This window comes from Tyto alba, unplaced genomic scaffold (assembly GCF_018691265.1).
Source record: "Tyto alba isolate M040663 unplaced genomic scaffold, T.alba_DEE_v4.0 Super-Scaffold_44, whole genome shotgun sequence".
Classification (NCBI taxonomy): Eukaryota; Metazoa; Chordata; class Aves; order Strigiformes; family Tytonidae; genus Tyto; species Tyto alba.
In genome coordinates, this window is record NW_024881320.1 from 12,385,651 (window position 1) to 12,401,227 (window position 15,577).

Sequence of the window (15,577 nt, forward strand, 5' to 3'; positions counted from 1 at the left end):
TCCAAAATCATACTAATATTGATCCATATATTTCTTACCTACACCGTAAGTTACTCATCAGAGAAAGAAAATACCAACTATTAAACAAAATTTATGTAGATTAATTGAATTCTTACTCATATGCTTCAAAAATTACAGGGTGATTATTCACATCATCATAATTTTGAAACTCTGAATTTAGGACTGCATAAATACCTGAACTTAACGGAGACACCAGAGGATATTTGCAAACCCTCAGGAGAAGTGTGTCTCTCTCCACTGACTGTGTAGGGTCTTGTAAATTAAGTGCTTCAGATGCTCTAGGTAGGAGGACCTCTGTATCTATTTTCTACAACACCATTTAACTGAACATCTTAAAACAAATTTGTAGAGAGCACAACAGTTGAAAAAAAGGGAAGTGTTCCCATTCATCTGCTGAGGTGTCAGCAAGTACTAATTGCTGTTGAAAAACTTTGCTCTGACTCGCCCAAGTGCAATCTCATAAGCATCCTCTGCAGTGTCACAAAGAAATGTGAGCCCTTGCCATAAGGTTTGTGCCATGAGTGTGGCTCTGTATGTGTTCAGTATGTTTTGAACTAGTTGGGGTTGAAAATGTGCTTTCCGTGAGTTGTACTGTTACGGTAATTTTGGGAGAGATTGGAGGAAAACATTTGGACAAACGAGTGTTAAGTCCTAAATAAAGAAAAATTCTCTTCAGTTTTTTATCCAGAAATCACATCTGTCACTTTTTTGGCCACTTTTTTACAGTAAGATGTTACCCAACTTTGTTCCTTTGACATAATTATTTGCTTTTTCTTGCCTTTCAGATACCTTGATTTAGAATTCTTTTAAAAATAAAATGTAGAGAATGAAACAGGCATGAAAAATGTCTTAAACTTTGTGTGGTTTTGATTTTAAACTACTTAATCCTGCACTTTGCTTTCTGTGAAGTGTTAGAGCAGGTTATGCCTTATCTTCAGCCTCTGCTTGTTTCCAGAGTGGTAGGCAGAGAAGCCTGAAGGGAAAGTCTTTTGCATGTGCGTCTGTGCTTCTTTCCAGATATAGTGACATGGGACTTCAGCTGTGGCTTGTGCTTGCACTTGAGGAAGCTCCTCTAGCCACGCTGTAGTCCGCTGTAGTCCGTCCCTGGAACAGCACTGTTCTAGCCCTCATTTGCTGCATTTGGCAAAATCTGGTCTGGAAGATCTGGGGTATCTGATGTCTGTCTCAAGCAGTCACTTGGATCTTCACTACTGAAATCTGGGGAAGAGCAATATTTAATGGAGATAAATACCAAAGCTTCTTCTTCTTCCTCAACCAGAGGCTTTTGATACTTTCACACACCAGCAGTTATGCAAAAGTGACAGTTAAATGGCTGTATAGTAGGTATCAGTACTTGTATGTACACTGAAATCACACTTTCCAGAGTGTTGTGTTTTTTTTTGTTTTCTAGCTTGGGATGAATTTGAGCAGAGCTGATTTTTATTATTATTATTTCTTAATAATTTAACACACAGAGCATGAGTTTGTTCCAGCTAGGTGTTACTTATAAACCTCAAATATGAAAATTACTTTTTGAGCATCCAGAAGCAACAGGACATTTCTTCTGCATTCCATGTCTTTGTTTTTGTAAACTTTTGGAATTGATGTATGTGAATGAAATGTATATAATTTGCTTTTCTGTCTCTGATTGTAGTATTTGATTTGCAACTTTATGCATGGCTGATGAAAGTTAATCACTTACACATTGATTAAGATAATTTTCTCTTTTTGTATTTCAGAAACATAAGATGCAGTTTGCTCATGCATAAAACCTTAACTTTAAAAGTCCCCCAGACATCAGTCAGTAATGAAATAGTATTTTAAAAACAGCTCAAACTTTATGGTAACTACATCCTCACTGTGCTTTACTACTTATGCAAAAGTAGTTTTCAAATAAAATGTTAAGGATGATTAAGTGATATTTTAAAATTATCGGGTTTACTTTGTTCATAATTCTGTACATTCAAATCTGAATAATGCTGTGAAGGTGAAATAGCATTTTAACATTATTATGGACTCAAAATAGCATATAGTTTTTAGTTGCAGGAATCAAAACAAAGTGGCAAACTGAATGTGAATTATGTCTAAATTTAGTAGATGGCTTATGTATAATACTTAAACTAATAAGAAAAAAAGCTAATATGTTAGTCAGCTTTGTCATCTTACTGTTATGCTTTTCTGAGTTAACTTCTGTTGGAATTGAGTTTATCTTCCTCTGGTTCTGATGTGACTGCTCTTGTCTGTTGGGTACTCTGGGATTAAAAGAGCGTTCCAAGGGTGAATTTGGTTATTTTTAGGAAGGTTAAACATCTGGATGTTCACTACAAAACCTTTTCCAGGAAAGCATTTTGTTCCTGAGCAAGTAATATCAGCAGAAATATAAATGCAGCACAACAACATGTAGTCTCTGGCTTCCCAGGGGACTGGTATTTTCAGACTGGTCTGTTGCTTAAAGTAACTCTGAGGATTACAGAAGGATATTGGGCGGATTTACCTCTGTAGTATTTTGGTAGGTTGCTTTGAGACATGGGAATCTAGAACAGGGATGAAACTGAGCAGAGGTGCTGAATGAGAAAGGAAGGAATGGTTATGGGGGACGTAAGAAATAAATTTTTAATGTTTCTAAGACTGGGTGTTTGCATTTTGGCTGCAAAAAAAGTAAATTTTTGATTGAGATTGGTTGATTAACAGAAAATCGTTCTCTATTGGTGTTAAACAGTTTTCTGGATCCAGAAAATGTCACAAGTACAGAAAACGTAAGAGGTACAATATAGAATGTGGGGAAGAAAACTTAGTTTGTATGTAATGGTTTTAAGGCATTCCCATATATATTGTATGTGTATGGGAAGAAACCTCAAGAAAGTTGTGAGAGTTAAATGTATTAAATTTGTTTAACTGAAATAGCTTTGTAGAGAGCTAGACTTCTGTTTAATATGAGCTGTATTACACCCTTGATTACACAGAATACTGCTTTAAAAATGTATCCTGTCTGTCTACCTTGAAACTTGAATGGCTAGAACAAGTCTTATGCAGATATACTGATGTGTTTTGAAATTTCAAATTTCAGCAATATTGATTGCTAATAAATTGCATTTGCATCTGAGAGGTATTTTTGCCCCTTATCAATTTCCAGGTGCTGCTTAGAGAACAGTGACATTCCTTTTTCATTTTCTTAATAGATTTTGAGTATCTTTAGCTCTATGCCTTTTTTCCCCTCAAGCGGGAAAGCTTAAGATTTCCAAATTTTAGTTAGTTACTACACCAGTTTTCTAATATTGTTGATATGATAGTAAATATATTTGTAGTAAGAGGCAATTTTTTAAACTAACTGATCTGTGTTTTATGTACCCCTTGAGGATTTAAAAACCTCTTGTATTTATGATTTGAAAAGCTTATGTCTCTCCAGTTGTATATTGTCTGGTCTAAGAAGAGGTTGCTCCTCTCCACAAGTACAGTTTGATTTTACTTGTATGCATGAGACTGTTGCTGAGTTGAAAAGACTATTTTGCTTATTTGTAATGCTTAAATCTGGTCACTCACTATAATTTGTATTTTGCTATTTACTACATATATTACATGAAAATGTGTATCAAAATGCATGCTGAAGGATCAGCATTCAGGCTTCTAGAATGTAAAATTTCCTGGAAAGCTGAGTCTTCTACTACAGCATCAGCAGCATGTCTTCAAAACCACATAGTGTTTGTTTTATAGTAGCTCCTAGATGCCAGGCATATATTAAGTCATTCTGAGCCTGCTGGTACACGGACATCCCTATCAAGCCCAGCGGTTCTGTATTTTTCCTAGAAGTATTGAGCTATTAATTCCCAAATCCTTAGGGAAATTACTTTAAGTTAATGTAAAAATTAGAGACTATTGTTTCATTGGGCTTCAGGATTCATGCAGAATTGTCAGTTTGTATTTTTTGAAGCAATTCTTTTAAAGATGGGAAAAATAGAAGCTAACCTGACTTGTATTTATGAGTTCTATTTTCTATCAATTTCTTTGGAAGTGTCATGATTTTTAGTAAAATCTAGTGCGGCTGCTTCTGTCAGCACTAGATTGGACTTCTGTCTGGGCTAGAGTTCTGTTGTTGGAGATTTAAGCTGACTCTGTTGTAACATTTAATGAATACCTAAGAAAAACATCTTTTAGAAGTGTATCACTGCTCTTATGTGTTCCAGTTTTCCTAGCGCACAATACCCACTACATGAGTATGACATGAATTAATGAAATAAAATGTTATACTAAGAGGGAGATGTGAACAGAAGTTACCATCTTGGGTCCTTTTGCTACAGTGTCAGTTGTATGTTTAGGATGACCATTGCAAATTAATGGACAACTGTGAATAGGAGAGAACTTAACTTTCCTGTGTAATGTTACCTTGGTGCCTTTACATAGAAGTTTGCTTTTTAAAAGGCAAACATTTTGTTTCATTACTTTTGGTTTCATTTGGGATTTCTAGTAGCTTTTGAACTAGTTATCCCTGGGCTTGCAGGAATTCTACAGACTCATCCTCTGTGTTGTCTGACACTGGATTTGGTGTGTATGTTTCAATTCTGTGTTTGTAGATGAAAAATGGGAGATAATAAAATGCCAATAGCTCTCTGATAAAACTATTTAAATTTTCAAGTGATTGTAATTTGATGCTGATCGAATATAAATTTTGTTTGGCCCTGTACATGAAGCCTCATATACTTCAATTTTTCCAAAAGGTTTATGCGGTGCAATATTGAAGACATGACAGCTGCTGTTATGAAAGTTTTCTGTTAATAAGCATGGCAGTGTTCAGAGGCTCAGCATGTGAGACGCCTCTAATAATCTGTCTGAACATTATCGTTTCATTAAACCTCAACTGTTTAGAATAAGTGAATACAGAAGAGCAGTAGGACATGTTCTCCTTCTTTTTCTTGTTTCTCAGGACTGAAAAGAGCATACTGAATAATAAATCTGGAATGGGTCTGTTGTTTTTTTGTGTTGCTTGGGTCTTGGTTTCCTCCCTCCAGAAGCACAATGCACGAAAGTGGAAGAACTGCTATCTCTTGTGTTGTCACTAGTGTTTGTGTGTTTATGGAGATGTTAATGTGAAAATGATCTTGGATTTGAGGGAAAAGAAAATTGTTCAACTGGATCAGTTTACCGTTTGGTGTTGGGAAAGAATGTGAATTCCCCTATTGCTAGTAACACAATTTTAGGTCATTTTAATCTCATAGTTGCCCCATTTGATGTTCCCTTTTGCCTGTGTTATGGATTCTCCCCTGACAGTGTATTTTTCTAGGCTAAATAAACTCAGTTCTTATCTCTCCTACTCATCTTAGAAATTCTGCACTCGTTCCAGTGACAGGCTAATAATTCTGCTCACACTAAAGCTAAATTCGCACTTAACTACTAGTGCCTGCCTTCCCCCTTAATAGTCCTCTCTCCTTCCTGTGCTGTATTTATTGTATGCCTTTACGAAATAGGATTAAAAGGAGAAATGGAGAGAACCCCTTAGGAAAAACGTGACTACAGAAGTGTCTATCCAAAATACTAGTATTAGTAGGCTCAGTAGTATAGGAAAATCATGATCATTGTGTAAAACCTTAATTGGCTTCTGTACTAAATCATATACAGTTTTAACAAGTTAATTGCATTAAAGTCTGCTTATATACATTTAGTGACATACTAACAATTTAAGCTGAAGTTCTGTTTGCTAGCTTCACGCTACCCTGAGTCACTGAGCCTTTGGTTCGGGTACCTTGGAAACATGCTGCATTGATCATCTGTATTTCTTTGTAGAGTGTCATTTTTGGTGCTTTATACTCAGAAATTTTCTTCTTGTAATACACACATGTAGCTCTCTGATTTACTTGTTTTGTTTTCTTTCTGTACTAAGTAAAATAGCCATTCTTTCCCTTTGATTAAGAGACTTTGTGCAGTGTGTCCTGTGCTTGCAGGTGTGAGAACTTTAACTTGAATTAATAGGGCGTCAATGACTTGCATCAGAACAGGAGCAAAATCCCAATTTTCAGCTTAATTTCCCCCCTCCACCGTCTCAGTTGTAACTGAACTAATCATGGGAATTGTGTGTTCAAATACAGCTTTGTGCATTCTCTCTGGGTGGGATCCATTCAGCAGTGAAAAGCTGCTGTTTGACATACTGATAGTGTAGATCCTAATGATGCTTAAAATTTTTTACATGTTTAAAGGAGTTTATTCTTTGTAAAGAAGCTGCCTTGAATGTGCTTTTCAAAAAGCAAAATATGTTGCTGTTTGATTTTTTTGTTTCCTTTAAGAATTATAATGATGGTTTTGTGAACAGCAGTGCATTATTCCTCTACAAATGAAGTGCAACCATGAGATATTATTACAATATTACAGAAAACCTGGTGTGAGATTTTACTTAAAGCTTTTCATTCTAACTACATCTGAGGCTTGGCTTTTTTGTTGTTGTTTTGTTTTGTTCTTAATGTTTTAAACTCCTTGCTTTTTCGCTTATATTGGAAAATAGAAGGGGTGTTATTTTCAGTCAGTGCTTTTGCTTCAATGAAGAAATTAAATATAACTTAAATTTTCAGGGTTCAACTGCTGATAGTTCATTCCTTGATCTACTTGAAGCTCTAGCACTTTTTTCTTGTATTGTCAGGAGTAATGATGATATTTTCTGCTTATATCACTGTGGCTTTTGATCATTATTTGTATGTTTGGAGAATAGATTGATTCATGTTAGGCGTTTGACTTTTGTGTGTGAGTCTGCCAAACCAATCTGATACTACTGTAGAACTTTCAGTCAACTACAGACACTAGATGCTTTTTGTTGTCCTTGAGATGAACTACTGTAGAGCTGAAGTCTTGCTATCCTGCACTTTTCTAAATTTGGGAAAACTGGAAGCCTGAGTGGCACAGTTTTAAAGCACTCACAAGTAAGGCTAGTCCAGTAGGACCAATTTTGAGCTTGTTTTGGTGCTCTGGGAATATGTGAGAGAGAAAGCTGGGTTTGGTGGTATTGGTTTGGTTTTTCTAGTTAAAACAATTTTTTGTATATGTGTGTAAGACACTTTTAGAGGACATATTATTGTCAGAGGTGGTACATTAATTGTTTGGCACTAGCTTGCAAAGTCTCTTAATTTAATTCAAAATAATGAAAACTCCCACTTTTTATCAGCTTGGACAACTTTTAGTTACAGTTTAGAGTCCTCTGAGATGCTGTTAACTGAAAGTAGTAATGTGTGTTGTAGTAGCTGAGTTAACAGTGTTGTGTCATGATATAAATTGCTTGTCAGCATTTTCACTGCAGTGGCTTCTAACCCTGCTCGGAACAGGTCTTCCTGCTCCTGTAAGAGCAAAATACCCACACTGAGCCCACACAGAGTCTGTTCTGACTACTGCAGCTGCTGGCAGTAACCATTAGGTTGTAGACTTCTCACTGTATAGCCTGGATGGGGCTTGTTACTGAACAAGGGATTCTTGCACAGAAGAGACTTGTCCTTGTTCTTCAAGCAGTGAACATATTTTATTGTAAACTGGAAGTAGGGAGCATCTTGGTGTCTTAGGTGATTATAGTAATTGTTAATGAGCTTTTGAGCTTTTCTGTTAAGTAGAAAAAGGCTTACAAATATCAAAACATAGACAGGAGCCTAAGATGAATACTTTGGGGAAATTTTTATCTTCTTCCTGTAACTGGAATAAGTGCCGTAAAATGAAACCCAGCACTAAGCAATCTTCTGTCTAATGCAGAACTGTACTACCAAGTGATTGAAAACTCTGGGTTGCATATATGACTGGGATATAAATTGATACCTTTATAACCTAAAAAGGTCTTAGCTGTCAAAACTGCAGAAAACTTCTGGGCCAGGGATAACCGCTGACATTTCCAAATGGCCCCTCCTGAAAGCACAATGTTGTTTGGATCATGATGAGGCTGTCTAGCATAAAACTGTAGACAGCTTGCACAGTGGTTGTAGACTTAAATTACAGTAACCACACCCTTGATTTGCCTTTTTTTTCTGATGTAAAAAGGGCTGTTTTTTGAAAATTCATACAGTTGAAAGTGGTAATTTAGATAGAAGAGCTGTTTCAGCAAAACTTTGGGGTAGGCTAAATATTGGACTGACCTTTGCAGAGTTCACTGGTCTATTGGAATCTGAAAATTTACATAAAGAAATATGCTTGTGGCTCTGGCAAGAAAGGATTGTGCATAACAGATCTTGGTTTGACCTCCTCTCTTCTCCCTCCTTCCAATCCTCCTTGTGATTATTTGTGGAAGGTGGAAACGGTTTTCCAGATGAGGAAAGTCTTCCTATGTGGTCAGGTCATTCTTGTGGATAAGCTGCAACCTTTTTGCTTTGTCAGATGTCTCATACATATATTTATGTATATTTTAATAGTGATATGTTTAAATCTTGTTCTGATATTTGCTGACCTTAATTCTTCCACAAAAGCATTGTATTAATATTTTTGTTTGGCAATTTATATGGTACTACAGCAAAACTTGAATCTATCCTCTGCAGTATGCTGAAGTCTATAAACTGATGAACTGTGAAGACAATTACAGACCAGACAATTGCTTTACTTAGTTCAGCAAATGAGTCTGATCTCTTTTTCTCATTCTCATGAAACGTACTGGTAGTCTGGCTCTTGCAAATACAGTATGGCTACTTCTTGTACCTCACTGAACACCCTTACATGTTAACGGTGCTGGGGTTTATTTGGCAGTCTTGTTAATGGGTGGCCAGTGCCTCAAGATGTTATATTGTGGTAGGACCCTGCAGCTGTAGCAAAGGCATCTTGGAGAGCTGGGGGTTATAAAAGTTTGCAGGTGCTCAAAAAGCTTGTGAGGACAGATAACTTTATTAGAGTTTTCAGGAGATGGATGCTGCTTGCATGCTGCAACCATAGAGTTTACTAGTGAAAACAAATCTGGAAGGACTGAAATAGTATGAAGTACTATAAAATGTTGTCATAGATTGCAGCAACTACTGTACCTGTGGTCTATTTTGAAAACTAACGTAATTAAACCAGTGCTAAATTCTGCATAGAAAGTTAGAGGGAAATAGGAAGGTTGGTTTTGTTTTATTTACATTAGCTCCAGTAAAGCTTAGACTACAGGTGTGTGTTTTACAATGTGCTTAAACAGACCTAACTGTAAGCTGCTCCTGAAAGGGTTTTAGTCCCACCTTGTCCCTGGCCACATGTTGACTCCTTTCCTCTCTGCGTCATACCTAGTAATTGCGCAACTGCTGGCCTTAATGAAAACTCACTTCACAGAAATGCTAATTTGCCAGTTCATTTTGCTGGGGTAATTTTTCCACCTCTTTCTTCTTTTCCTGCTTATGAATAAAATAAGTTTTGCTAGCAAAACCCAGGCTAATTGTAGTGGCAAATGTTTGAAAAAGGAGGTTTTGTTGGCAGAGCTCTATTAATGCTGCTGAAATCAGAGATGAGCTAACTTAAGGTGGCTAAAATTTACAATGTAGGGCTGGCTGGTCAGTCTTTCTTGACTCAGACTTCTGATTTTCAATCCAACACATGCAAATCCTATTTTAAGCTGGAATCCCTTAGATTTAATTCTCAGGAAGGGATAAAATTAATAATTGTTTTAAAAAGTAACACCAGGGCTGCTCCTTGGCTCAGTAGTTTGCTGGGGCTGGTCTGTAGTAGGATGCCAGCGTTCTGGGACAAGTTAGCTGATCTGATACAGCTCAGTTAAAATAAACATGACACAATTAAAATACAGAATTGAGTAAAACACTTACTACTAACAGACTTTGTGTTTTGATATAGAAAGTGTTGTTCCATATGTTCTTGTTCAGATTAACTCATTGAAATGATACCTATTAACTTTTCTTCCATGGGGATCTGTTACTGCACACATTATTGTATGGGTGTTTTGTTCACGTTTTCAGAAAATGTTTGCAGTTGTGTACAGTTGTGATAGTTTCAAAATCTGCTGCTGGAGAGGATTCTTTGGCTGGTGGTGACATATATTTGGCAGTATAAGCATGCCCCGTTTTTAATGACATCTTGTTTTTTCTTTCTTTGAGGAAGAAACAAAGAAGGGGAGGTCCCTAGGTCTTGTTTTTGTCTGTTTTAGAGCGAAAACCCCAACCCAAACCAGATCAACCAACCAACCCTCCTCAATAAAACAATGAACCTCAAAAAAGTAAATTTACTTTTGTCTGTAGGTAAGAGGTGAAAATTATGTATCCAGACTCCCTATTCAGTCTACAAAGGGGTAGTATGAAATACAAAAGCCTGTATTTTCTGTTGCAGCAATGTCAAAGACATTCAATATGATTTTTGGTATTTATTTTGGTTCTGGCTACTTAATACTCAGATACGTGTGTCTAGTACAACTTATGTGAAGATCTAATTTTTATCTATTAACCACTGATCGCAAATTTTGCTCCCAAGTATCCTGTTCAGTGTGGTTCCACCAGAGCAATGGTGAGGTCAGGAACTAAGGATGCTTTTGAGGTACAGGGATGCTGTTCTGTGTTGGTTGGAAATAATACTCCTTTGAATGAGTAAGGTATTCTTATGCTTTCATGCAAGGACTGGAAGTTGTGCTCCCATTCCTGCGGGGAAATGAGTGCTCTAGGCTGAATGTGAAATCTGGAAATCTTCCAGTTACTGTAATTCTTAAACACTGTGAAACATGTAATTCTTTGTTCTGTTGGCAAACAGTCGGGTGAACCAAAGGGTAGCTCAGCTGATGTTTTTAACAGAAAATGTTTTTTTGCAAGGTTGTCTCTCCTGATGCCTTACTGGCTCTAAACTTAATTTTCCTCTCAGAGTGAGCTCAGAGGAGTGTTTTGTCTTAGCAATTTAGTTGGGAACTTGGTGTTTGGTTTTAGAGTGAGAGTTTTAGGAAAGCAGCTTTCTGTAAAGGGTAGAAGAGGGAATTGGGTTTTTAGTCGGATGTTGGGGGGAGGGGGGAAGGAAAAAAAAATTTGGTATCTAGTAGTGTGAAAATGTTGTTCTGAGCCCTGTGTCTGAAAAACAGCAGAATTATTCTCTGGTTACAACTTTGAAATGTTTGCCTGAGCCCTAACCAAGTCTGCATAGGAAAATCTGGTTTTAGTGGGACATCTGAAATTACTGCTTGTTTTTGTTTTTGTTTGTTTTCACTTCATACTTGCTTTAAGTTTTTTTTTTCTGATAATGATCCATGTTTCCATAAATTACTTGGATGTAGCAGACCTTATCTGCACGTGACAATTAGGTGAAATTGTAAACTTACTTTAGAAAACAAGCTATTCCTTTAACGTAAGTGAAGCCATAGCGATTTGCTTGTTTTTCCTATGAATCACACTAAAGAATGGATTAGTGTTGAGATATGTTTACAGCTGTGGGTGCCATGACTTCACGCTTAAAATTACACCTTTAACTGTTACACTCAGATTTAACTTTGGTTTGGCAGCAAGCCTAATGGAGGCTCTTAAATATGTATATATCTTGCACATGTAAGGCAGTTGAAAGAAGCTTTTTAGTTACACCCTTGACCTGGAACCCAGTAAAGTAAAAATGTAGTATTGGTTTTACCTACAGAGTGAGTCTGCCCCCCAACCAAAATTAATATTTGCGCAATTAACTGTAACTCATCTTCGTGTATATGGTGGTGGTGGTCTTTCACGTGCCCTAGGGCTGTGCTCTGGAGTTCTTGGGTTTGATTTGCTTGTCTTAATAAATGATGCTACATTGGTTAGCTCACAAATGTCTTTCACTGTAGCATCAAAAATTAGTTGCTCTTAGCAATTGTCCTGATTACTGTCTTCTTTCATACTTCTGTTAAGGAATAAAATAGTTAATAGAACTTTTGGAAAATATCAGACACATGTAGATTCGAGAGAACATTTTCCTTGAGTGGCATACTCTTCCATGATAAAAAGAAAATAGATGCATAGGGTCGTTGCAGCAGTGTGAAGGTGAATGTTGATTTCTGCTTACAGCTGATAGCTCCAAAAACCAGGGGTGGGGCAGGGGAAGTGAATTCCAAAATATTCTTCAACTTGCCTTGAATTTACCAACTAGTATTTCTAGACTTTCTGTTTTTCTATTGCTATAGCAATCAGTAATGTAATAAACACACTAAAAAGCTTTTGAAATATATGGAACCCTTGGAGGAGGGGGGAGGTGGCAACTTTCTCCATCCTTGATTTTGACATTTAACACCAGATTTCCAACAGAAGTTGATTGTTGGGGTTAGGGTGGTTTGTTTGTTTGCTTTTCCTTATGTTTCCCTTTGAAAGAATTGACTGTCTGCTGTGATGGGATCCTCAAACTGAATGTGTGCATTCAACAAATTCTGGAAACGAACGCAGGGAAGGAGATTCTTCATTGTCACCCTTCCAATGCTGGTACTTACCTGTGAGGAATTTTCTTTTGAAGAGAATGGAAATTGGGGAAGTGGGATACATGTTTTAGTGGGCATGGATTTTTGTCACTTACCTTGTGGGGAGATAGCAGACATTTGATAATAAAAGTGAATTTTGAAGTGTAGGTGAAGAGTACCATATTGGTTGAATAAATAGTCATGGCTCTTAATGTGGGCTAAAGAGTATTTGAAGTTTTGTGTGGTCACATCTCAAGCAGCCACATATTTCAGAAACTGAGATATGCAAGTGAATTCATATGCGGATCCAGTTTACCCCTGTTGTGTCTGGTATGAGAAGCTCCCCATGAGTTTTGAAGGACTTTTTGTGTAGGAAAAAAAGTATGAAGTAAAACTAAAACTGTAGTCAGAAAGACCTCCATTAGATGTCAAGAAAAGTCTTCCAATTTCACCAGTGACTGTTTTAAACAACAGATGAGGTAAACATCTGTCATGACTAATTGATTGGCTTTCCCCAAAGTAAGATCAAATTATAACTCAGTGAATTAAATGGTCTCCTTACATGCCTGTCAGTGTGAATTTCTGTGATTCCATGGTAGATGTCTGCAAGTTGCAGATTTGGTCCTGTTAAACAAAGTAAAAGCTTTTCTATTTTAATCCATTCTTACACTAGCTTATCTAGTATGCCTACCTCCCTCCTACAGTTTTATTTTCCTTAATCTCGAAAGTGCTTGGATATTATGATCGCTGATAAAGAAAAATACACAATGAAATGCAGTTTTCTCTCTTCATGTGAAGTCAGTTCATCTACTGCACTCTTCCAGTTGATGTGATTTATTTGTTGCTCTATTGTTTGCATTCTCATATATGTACAGTAAATGCAAGGAAAGTTTATCTTGCTGCTGTTGTAACAGCTTTTGTATGAGACTGGTTCATGTCCAAGGCCTTTAGCATGCTTTGCTATGGAAACTTCAGTGCACAGATTTCTCGTTCCCCCCTCAGCAGAATTCTTCACAATAATTTCTCTTGTACCTGAAAATCAGGAGAGTGATATTTGCTACTGAAACACTGAGGGGCTGAATTTGTTTGATTGTACATTTAGTAGGCATCTTACGCAAACAAAACGGTTTTTATTTCAATTATGTAAAACTTTCCTCATGTTTTAGGCGGTAGTTCTGGAGTACCTAAGTCAATGCTGCCACTGAAAAGTTTTTCCTCTTTGATTTTATGTCCAGAAACATGCCAGATCAGGAATCTGAATCACTTGGGAAACCTTCCGATTCATTCTCCATTATTATTCAAGCAGACAAGTCCCCTGATCTCGTTTTCCATGTGGTTTGCAAATGGTTGTGCTACCACAGGATGAAGAAAGAGAGGATGAAGAGAGTAGGTGACTGGTAAAAGGTGAGAAGAAGTAGTTGCTTTTGTAATGGCAGCGTTGGCTTGTGGTCACATCGGACTGGCCCACAACGAGTAGATTATGTAGAGGGTAACGCTCTGTGCTGTCACCAGGAGACACATTTGGTTCTTACTCTATATTTCTCTGTGTCTTTACTGAACAAAGTGAGTTGCAGATGCTTATCCCTCAACATGGAGGGCAAAAAGAAGTACCAGGCTTTGCCTAAGGGACTCCTTCTGCTGGTTTGGAAGGACTGTTGAGACTGTTATCAAGAAACTGCTTATCTTTTAGTGATAAGAAGGAGCTGAAGCATGAGAACCAGTGCTTGCATTAACTGAGTGATTTCTTGAGTGGAAGTGCAAAAGAAATAACAGAAACAGATAAAATAAAGTAAGTACATAATAGGAAAACAACACAAAAGGGGAGTTTATAAGAAATGCCTAAGCAGGCAGATGGCAGAGGCCCTATAGGGTGAATGTTCACAAAGACAGGTGAGCTTGGACCTGTGGTGGCAGGGGAAAAGAGAGCTTGACCTGCAGCTACTGATACAGAGAAAAAAGAGCTTGCAAGTGTCTCTAATGTAATGCTATTATTGTTGTTGTTGCAAGCTTTATGAGCTGGTTACCATCTTTTCCAGCTGGGAATGAAGGAGGTCTCTGTTCCCTTGGGAATACAGAAGTTATTCATTTTTTCCCAGAAGAAGGGAGAGTGCTGCTTGGAACGCCAGCTGTAACTGGTGTGGTGTATTTTGCATGGTTACTGTTTGGGAGGCATGGAAGTGGTGGTGTGTCACAATGGCTGGGCATCCCTGGAATTGTTCTGTAGGTAAAGGTCTATGGAGCAGTCTGTGCCAGGCTGGAGAGCTCGCTGCTTGGATTGTTGTCTGGACAATACTTTCACTGTATAGCTGTAGGGCTGACACACAGAATGTGTTATAGAACAGTGCTTGCTGTGTCTCTGTCTTGGCATGCCTTAGCAAGCTCTGTGTTGTAAGCACTTGCCCATGAAGCTGCCAGAAATAGATGCCTAATGGCAGAGAATTTGCTAAAATTGATCTCAGCCATGTAAAGATGCAGCTTCAGAGTGAGCTCTCAAGTTGTAGAGAAGGCTTTTGGGAAGTTACCTCTCACTAGCTGACTGAGAAAAGGAGCTTACAGAGAAAAGTAAGCCATCAACGTGTTTGGTTTTATAAAGTATTTGGGTCTAATATTATAGTTTAATAACTATATGTGGTTATTTGTTACTTGAGTGAGTTAGCAAGAATCTGTCTGATAGCCTGATTTAAATAACTTCTAAAAAAAAAACTTCCTTACATGGATGTTGAATTTCAGGTGTGGTAGTATAAGAATCCTAAAAAATGTACTTCCCTGGGAAAACCGATGGTGCTTTTGTATTTTGAGCAGTGTTCTGCATATATACTAGAGTTCTGAAATGGATTGATAGTTGTAATGTGGCATGCACATGAATTGTACTAAAGTTCTTCAAAAGACAGCAGTCTTGAGCATGGCCATATGTCAGTACTAATTTTAAGAATGAGAATGAAAAATAACCATCTTTTCTTCATGGATTGTCACGTAGTAAGTACTAAGAACTGCTTCTGAGATTAGTATTTAATTCAAAGGACAACTGTACACGTCCTTGTTACAGGCATTTTCCATGCGTGAGTTTCCACTACTTGTTCTGAAATTAAATACTTAATTTTACAAAAATACCTTGTAGAAGGAAGATGGTGTCATTTTCATGTGTGCAGTGGAAGGCTGGTTAAATATGACTGCACAAAGTCTACTCAAGCTTCTGAAAAATTTCGTTAAGTGGAGGGTTTTGTTTTGGTTTTGACTGATCCCATT

At 37.3% G+C, this 15,577-nt stretch overlaps 1 protein-coding gene across 3 annotated transcripts in view; it reads left to right on the top strand.

Moving 5' to 3' along the window:
• Window positions 1-15,577, top strand: part of SPPL3 (signal peptide peptidase like 3) — a 59,658-nt gene that overhangs the window by 17,046 nt on the left and 27,035 nt on the right. The window contains exon 2 of one of the 3 annotated variants that reach the window (XM_042805216.1): window positions 13,567-13,735. The exons of the other annotated variants lie outside the window; for them this stretch is intronic. The gene's annotated coding sequence lies outside the window, so the exon portion shown is untranslated. The remainder of the gene's footprint in view (window positions 1-13,566; window positions 13,736-15,577) is intronic. 3 annotated transcript variants of the gene reach the window in all.